The sequence below is a fragment of the Phoca vitulina genome, unplaced genomic scaffold, assembly GCF_004348235.1.
Source record: "Phoca vitulina isolate PV1807 unplaced genomic scaffold, GSC_HSeal_1.0 scaffold169, whole genome shotgun sequence".
NCBI classification, from domain to species: Eukaryota; Metazoa; Chordata; class Mammalia; order Carnivora; family Phocidae; genus Phoca; species Phoca vitulina.
Window position 1 is genome coordinate 22,826 of NW_022589872.1, and position 9,109 is coordinate 31,934.

Sequence of the window (9,109 nt, forward strand, 5' to 3'; positions counted from 1 at the left end):
ACAACCTAGAAGAAATGGATAAATTCCTAGAAACATATAACCTACCAAACCTGAAAAAGGAATAAATAGAAAATTTGAACAGACCAGTTGTCAACAATGAAATTGAATCAGTAATCAAAAAACTCCCAACAAACAAAAGCCAGGACCAGATGACTTCACAGGTGAATTCTATCAAACATTTAAAGAAAAGTTAATACTTATTCTTCTCAAACTTTTTTGAAAAAGTAAAAAGTTTTTTGAAGAAGTAAAAGTTTTACTCTTTGCAGATGACATGATACAATGTGTGGAAACCCTAAAGACTCCACCAAAAAAACTACTAGAACTGATAAGTGAATTCAGTATGATTGCAGGATACAAAATGAATGTACAGAAATTCATTGCATTTCTATATACTAATAATAAAGCAGCAGAAAGTGAATTGAGAAAACAATCCCATATACAATTGCACTAAAAATAATAAAATACCTAGGAATAAACCTAATCAAAGAAGTGAAAGAACTTTACTCTGAAAATTATAAAACCCTGATGAAAGAAATTGAAGATGACACCAAGAAATAGAAAGACATTCCATGCTCATGGATTGGAAGAGCAAATATTGTTAAAATGTCTCTACTACCCAGTGCAATCTACAGATTTAATGGAATCCCTATCAAAATACCAACAGCATTTTTTTTTCACAGAGCTAGAAAAAACAATCCTAAAATTGTGTGAAACCACAAAATCCCCAAATAGCCAAAGCAATCTTGAAAAAGAAAAACAAAACTAGAGCTATCACAATTCCAGACTTTAGTTATATTACAAGGCTGTGGTAATCAAAACAATATGGTTCTTTAATGGGGGGCAATGAGAGTGGAGAGTGTGCCATAAGGGCCTTGGGCACACTGTGAGAGTACATGGTGGTGGGGTACTGTCTGCCAACCCCAAATGCCATAATCCACCCCTCTATCACAGGCAAATCTTTGCACCTAATCATGATGTCACCAAGTCCTGCTTCTGGTACTTTATGTCTCAGTTGAAGAAGATGAGAAGATGAAAAAGTCTTCAGGGGAAATTGTCTGTGGACAGGTGTTTGAGAAATCCCCCCTGCAGGTAAAGAACTTTGGTATCTGGCTGTGCTATGACTCCCAGAGTGGCACCCACAACATGTGCTGGGAGTACCAGGACCTGACCACTACACATGCTGTCACCCAGTGTTACTGAGACACGGGTGCCCAGCACTGTGCATGGGCCCACTCGATCCAGATCATGAAGGTGGATGAGATTGCAGCCAGCAAGTGCTGCTAACTGGCAGTCAAGCAGTTCCATGACTCCCAGATCAAGGTCCCACTGCCCCCACCGAGTCCTATGTCACCAGTACAAGCCATGCTTCACCACCAAGAGGCCCAACACTATATTTTAGATGCAGAGCCTCCCTGTCCCCAGGTCTGCCCAAATAAACTCCTTGGGAAAACAAAACAAAACAAAAACCAGTATGGTACTGGCACAAAAATAGACACAGATCAATAGAACAGAATAGAAAGCCTAGAAATAAACCCACAGTTATATGGTGAATTAATCTTTGCCAAAGAAGGCAAGAATATGCAATGGGGAAAAGAGAGTCTTTTCAATAAATGGTGCAGGGGAAACTGGACAGCTACATGCAAAAGAATAAAACTGGACCACTTTCTTCAGTCATACACAAAAATAAACTCAAAATAGGTTAAGAAACTAAATATTAGACCTGAGACCATAAAAAAAAATCTTGAAAAAGAGCACAGGCAGCAGTTATTTCTCTGACATTGACCATAACAATATCTTCTAAATATGTCTCCTGATGAAAGGGAAACAAAAACAAAAATAAACTATTGGGACTACATCAAAATAAAAAGCTTCTGCACCACAAAGGAAATAACCAACAAAACTAAAAGGCAATCTACAGAATGGGAGAAAATATTCACAAATGACATATCTGATAAAGGGTTAGTGTCCAAAATATAAAAAGAACTTCTACAACTCAACACCAAAAAAACTCCAAATAATACATTAAAAAATGGGCAGAAGATGTGAATAGACATTTCTCCAAAGAAAGCATACAGATGGCCAACAGACACATGAAAAGAAGCTCAATATCACTCATCAGCAGGGAAATGCAAATCAAAACCACAATGAGATATCAGAATGTCAGAATGGCTAAAATTAACAACAGAGGAATGGCTAAAATTAACAGCAGAGGAAACAACAGGTTTTGGCAAGGATGCAGAGAAAGGGGAACCCTCTTACTCTGTTGCTGGGAATGCAAACTGGTGCAGCCACTGTGGCAAATAGTATGGAGGTTCCTCAAAAAATTCAAAACAGAACTACCCTATGATCCAGTAACCACACTGCCAGGTGTATGTATACTCAAAGACTACAAAAACACTAATCCAAAAAATGTATGCACCCATATGTTTATTGTAGCATTATTTACAGTAGCCAAATTATGGAAGCTGCCTGTGTCCACTAACAGATTAATGGATAAAAAAGATGTGGTATTCAGTGGCAAAAAATAATGAAATCTTGTCATTTGCAACAGCATGCATGGATCTAGAGAGTATAATACTAAGTGAAATAAGCCAGTCAGAGAAAGTAAAATTCCATACGATTTTATGAATATGTGGAATTTAAGAAACAAAACAAAGGAACAAAGGGAAAAAAAGAGAGAGACAAACCAAAAAACAGATTTTTACCTATAAAGAAGAAACAGATGGTTACCGGGGGGGGGGGGGAGGGGGATGGGTGGTATAGGTGAAGGTGATTGAGAGTACACTTAGCTTGATGAGCACCAAGTAATGTATGGGATTGTTGAATCACTATATTGTACACTTGAAACTAATTCATACTGTATATTATCTATTCTGGTATAATATAGTATAATATAATACAATACAATATAATATAATATAATATAAAATATAATATGAAATATAATATAAAATATAATAAATAAAATAAAATAGGGACGCCTGGGTGGCTCAGTCAGTTAAGCATCTGCCTTCCGCTCAGGTCATGATCCCAGAGTCCTGGGATCGAGTACCCCATCGGGCTCCTTGCTCAGTGGGGAGCCTGCTTCTCCCTCTGCCTGCCACTCCCTCTGCTTGTGCTCTCTCTCTCTTTCTCTCTCTGATAAATAAATAAAATCTTTAAATAAAATAAACTATGAAATTTTAGAGAGACTTATAAAGTAAGTTGTAATTCAGAAAAAAATGTGTGCATATTGAATATCTGTTATTTTAGGATATATTGATGAGAATATAAATGGTTATTTTACTCAAATGGCTCATAAACCAGAAGAGGAGACAGAGATATAGGCAGCAAATGTAGAGTTGACAAGTAATTACTAGAAAGCAGAATCTGAACAGTAACAGAATACAAATCCAGACACTATGTAGTGTGAGGCAAGAGAACAAAGAAATTAACTCCAAGGGGGAAGACTTCAAAGAGGGTATATTTTTGGAACCAATCTTTGATAGATGGGTATGACCTTGACACTCAGAGATTGAGCAGAGAAGGATATTCCAGGGAGAGGGAACAGCATGAACAAAAGCAAAGAGCCAAACAAGTACTAGCCAAAGTGCCTGAAGCAAAGAAGATGATCAGAATACAGGCTGAAGAGGTAGGTTGAAATGAAGGACATTTTGAATAGCATGATGAGGAATTTAGATATTATTCAAAAGGAAATTGATAGTTTTAGATAAAGTGAATGGCATGATTAATTTTGAAGTTTAGAAAGATTACTCTGATAGAAGTATAATGATTTAGAACAAATAGAAACTGGAGACAAAGGGAGATATTATGATAGACCCCAAGCATGAAAGAAGGGCATGATTAGGGCAAAAAAGATAAATAGAGAAAAGAGATGCAAAAAATGTTATGCAGTTGAAATCAATAGAGGGATGTAATCAGAGATCAATACCAACACATCTAACATAGGAAATAGCAACATAGAGAATGCAGGGGAAGGAAATAGATTAGATGCTAAACCATTGTGGGTCAACTTAATGTAATGGAAGTTAACGGATTACATGAAGGCTCAGGTGGGAACAAAGGATCATTAAATATCAGTGCACATAGGGGCGCCTGGGTGGTGCAGTCGGTTAAGCATCTGACTCTTGGTTTCGGCTCAGGTCCTGATCTCAGGGTCATGGGACTGAGCCCTGCGTTGGGCTCCTTGCTCAGCACAGAGTCTGCTTAAGACTCTCTCCTTCTGCCCCTCCCCTCCCGCTTTCTTAAATCAGTCAGTCAACCAATCAATCAATCATCAATCTTTTAAAAAGTATCAGTGCACATAATTCCAAGACAAACTCCTAATCCAGGACTGGTGAATTAGTGGTATTCCCTGCATAGATTTAAAAAATGACTAATAACCTACAACATTACTTAGACTAATAGATTTACATTTTGGGGACAATTTTGCTTGAAAAATATCAGTGAATTACTGAGAAAATACATGAAAAATATTTTCATATAAACTGAAACATTTAGAACTTACTCAGATAAGTGAAGTGCAAATCATCCTGGGCTCTGTATGTCCAAAAATTTACTGGTGGGCATGGCTGGGAAATTTTGCCAAGGAATCAGAAATTTGGCAGTAAGTTCCCCATATACTTAAGTGGGTTCTTTTTTGCTTTTCAAGTGTGAGTCATCTCAAGTGTAAAATTAGAAAAAAGAATGTTTTCAAAAGCCAAATGCTTGATTTTTGCTACATACCAAGAAGTGGGAAATTTTTAGCAATAATGCACATATTTCCAGGCATGGCTGCTATTTGAACAAAATTCTGAGGGGTATATGGAGGACTACCAGGCAGAATGAAGGACTGGGGCCCTTTGGATAGAGGTGAAAGCATGTGCAAATGCAGTAGGTGTTTATAATTACATTACAATCATAGTATTAGTTGCTGGGGCACTTCTGTGGCTTATTCCCTGGTTATTAAAATTGTGCAATTAGAATTCATTCTTGCAGACTATGGTGTCAAGACAAAAGTAAATGTAACTGTAGCACCCATAGCTGCAGGGAATTATAGTTCTAACTGCAGTGAAAATATGTCTTTTTTTGGGGGGGAGGGGAAAACCCTGTGGATATGTTTAGAAGGCAGGAAAAAAAGAGCCATGTGCCTATTTCAATATTTACCTTGCCATAGTCAGTCTGATGACAATTGACATTGGAAAGGGTGACATTTCTCTTGTAGACAAGAGTGATTTTCAGTAAAAAATGACCATGAATTTTTATGTTTCTAATGCATGCCTCCTCAATCATGGGGACTGGAAGGGAAAAGCCTGCATTATTAGGTAATTAATGTTTATTAAAAAAAAAAAAAACTATTGCAAAATCTCAGTGCTCCATGCAAAAGCAGGTGTTCCTGGATAAACTTCTCTTGCACAACTCAACCCCAAGCAGTGACTGTGACTCAGAGATCCTCCTATTTAGTGGTTCTGCCATCCCAGAGGGCCTCCTCAGAATACTGTCCACATTCCATTGGCCAGAGCTAGTTACATACCACTACCTATGTAAAAGAGAGCAGGACATGTAGTATTTTTGTATGTATAGGAGGACAAGGAAATGATGTAGAAACTGGATTCCCAGCACATCACAACAGGACACAGTTTACATAAAATTTAATTATGTCCACAGGAGAAGGCACAAAGTATTCTTGATTAAAGATGAATACTCCAATATAACTATTACATGGATTGTTTTGTGGATTTAGGATTGCACTATTTTCACAAAGAAAGAAAAAATCCATCAGCGAATCTCCCTGTCAGATACTTCAGCCTGTGTAATGGTGGGGTCAAACGAGGACACTGGGCCAGGAGTTTAGATACTTATTACTGTCTTAACTCTATCATTAACTAATTATGTGACCTTTGGTATTGTCCATAACTTTCAGTCTATTCCATCTAGAGAATGAAACTACTAATTCTGGACTTTGTATTTCCCAATTTTTTCAAGATCCCTTTGATAGACCTAAAAGTAAAAGTAGCACAATGCACATACTATATTATCCCCATCTGCCAAGTGAGAATATCTCCTATGCCTTTCTTATTTTCCAACAACTGATTTCTCTCTAATTTCCCTCTTATCACACAAGAGTAGTTGTTGAATAGAATATGATTGGCTGACAAAGAAGGTTTTATGATAATTTCCATCTGTGTATTTTTTTGTTTACCCCAGGGTGGACAAATGGACTCTTTATAGAAGAAATATATGTATCTCACACACCATGTCTACTGAGAGGTGTTGAGGATAATCAATAAAATAAGAAACAAAATAAATTTTGTTTTAACAATCCCTAGATGAATCTGTAGTTCTTTTTAGATAAAAATAAAGTTTTTAATATTGGAAAAAAGACAATTGGATCTAAAAGCAGAATAAAAATGGACTCTCTCCCCTAATTCCTCTCCTTCTTCCAGTTTATTTTCAGTTCCACTTTTATGCAAATATCTTCATGAAGCAGGGTAGCAGAATTTCATATTAGCTTATTCCAAATACAAAATAGGTTGATAAAGAGTTGTTAAATAAAAGAAATTAAGGTAGCTTCTGAATAGGATTGATGATGGAAGTCAAATTAATACTTGGCCTTTTGAGATGGGGTCCTTTTTTATTTATTCTAAATATTTCAAATGCATTTTGTACCAGGAATTTTTCATCTGATCCTAAGACTTTGAGATAAGACAACTTTCTCTAAGGTAAACATACATTTTAAAACCCCAGAGAGGCCAGGCCATTGAATAATAATGGTCTTCTCAGGAATATCAATGCAAGACAAGCATGGTAAGCTTAGTAAAATTATCAGTATTTCTTTCCATCAACTCAATTAATTTTGAAAATACAGTTCTTAAGCATAAATTACCAGTTAACAATTATACTAACATTATTACAAATCAATATTAAATCTGCCAATTATTGCTACTTCATTGATTTGAGTGAGTGGTATATTTTACTGAGGATAAAGATAGAGTCTCTCAAACGACCTGATAATTCAACCTAATTCAATATTTATTTATTGAAAATCTGCTGAGTGTGTGCCAATACACAAAGATGCTAGAGAAGTACACAAGTATACAAGAAATATACAAGAAGTAAAACCTTGTACCTATCTCTAAGTTAACATGATTTAGGAGACAAAATGCACCTTTAGATAAGAATGTTCAAATAAAACTATAAAATAATAAGTAAATACATGCTTCCAGAAACAATGGTAGATTATTTCAAAGGTGAGAGATCATTGTACCTTAAAGAGATGGTGAAGCTTCAGAGATGTTGATAGATTGTTGGGGTTTTTCTTAGGGACAAGATCCTAGACAGGGGGAGAATGGCATGAGAAAAGGTATAGAAGTTATAATGTGTAGAAAAAATAAGGATTTTGACTAGAAGTATGAATTCTTATATGGTAGACAGACTAATACGTAGATAGAACAAGTGAGCTAGAATATAGCTGCTGGTCTGAATGTTTGTATCCCTTCAAAATTCATGTTTAACTCCTCCTAATGCCTGATGTGATGGTATTAGTATACTGGACCTTTGTAAGGTGTTTAAACCATAAAAGTGGAACCCTCACAAATTGGAGATTAGTGCTTTATAAAAGAGGTTCCAAGAGATCCCTGTGAGGACACAGAGAGAAGGCACTGGCTATGAAACAGGAAGAGGACCCTCACCAGAGAATGAGACCATACTGGCAACTTGATCTTAGACTTCCAGCCTCCAGAACTTTGAAAAATAAATTTCTGTTGTTTATAAGCTACCCAGTCTGTGGTGTTTTGTTATACCAGCCCAAACAGACTAAGGCAACAAGTTAACTTTGAAAGCCAGGCTGAGGTTTCAACTTAATTCTATAGGGAATTGTAAGATGTTTGCACAGGGAAACTACATCATGAAAGTGATGTCTGGGGAAGCCATATAAAATCAAATCCTGCTATATACATACACCTTTAACTAATGCAACAGGTTGAAACCCCACTCCCTTCATCATATTATTCTATTTTCCATTTTATAATTCTTGCATATTTTGACTGGTGCTGACTAGGGACCTAAGTAAAAGTAGTAACTGTGGTGGTTAAGAGACTGCCTCTTCAAGCAAAATTATTGGCTTTTCATTCTGGCTCCAACAATTATTAGCAGAGTGATTTTAGCCAAATTCTTAATCTCACTGTGCCTCAATTTCTGTGTTTGTATAGTGGAGATAATATAATATTTCATAGGATGGTTATGTAGATTAGAATTCCAAACTATTAAGAAAAATTCTTAGGGTTTTATGATGCTTGGCATATAGTAAGCACTTTATAAAGGTTAACTATTATGTTTATTATTGAAGTCCCTTTGCCAAGAGTGCATGTGGCTGTTGGTTTACAAAGTAGTTTAAACCATGTAGTTAAAAATTCACTTTTTCAGATGAAAGCAATATATTGAGAGAAATCCTAAGTATTACACCAAAGATGATGATACGTATTATAAATGTCAACCTGAAAATATACAGCAGATGTTTCACTAAACTAAAATAAACGCAAGGAATATAGTCAATAAATAAATAAATGAAATATGAAAAAAAATAATGTAGTAATAGACCAGAAGTAAAGAGGTGATGCAGAGAACTAAGGCTTCTGTCTGCCAAACTTTGAGAATCTTCTGCTTAGATGTCCCTATAGTGTCTGCTCTCTGCATATACTGTTAAAGCTCTAATTGGCTTGCTTATTTATTATTTATTTATTTATTTTGTTCTGGATCTTTTTTATTTTCTAAAATTCATCAAGACACTTCTTTTGCTAAAAACTTTGCTGAAAATATTACTTTTTAAAATTTAAATTCAATTAGCCAAGGTATAGTACATCACTAGTTTTTGATACAGTGTTCAGTGATTCATTAGTTCAGTATAACACCCAGTGCTCATCATATCACATGCCCTCTTTAATGCCCATCACCCAGTTACCCCATTCCCCCACCCACCTTCTTTTTCACAACCTTCAGTTTGTTTCCTGGAGCCCAGAGTCTCATGGTTTGTCTCCCTCACTGATTTCTTCCCATTCAGTTTCCACCCCGCCCCTATTGTCCTCTGAACTATTCCTTATGTTCTACATATGAGTGAAACTATATGATAATT

General features: G+C 36.0%; 1 pseudogene; it reads left to right on the forward strand.

Moving 5' to 3' along the window:
* The first annotated feature begins 833 nt into the window (after positions 1 to 833).
* Positions 834 to 1,399, forward strand: LOC116629000 (annotated as a pseudogene).
* Positions 1,400 to 9,109: the final 7,710 nt, after the last annotated feature.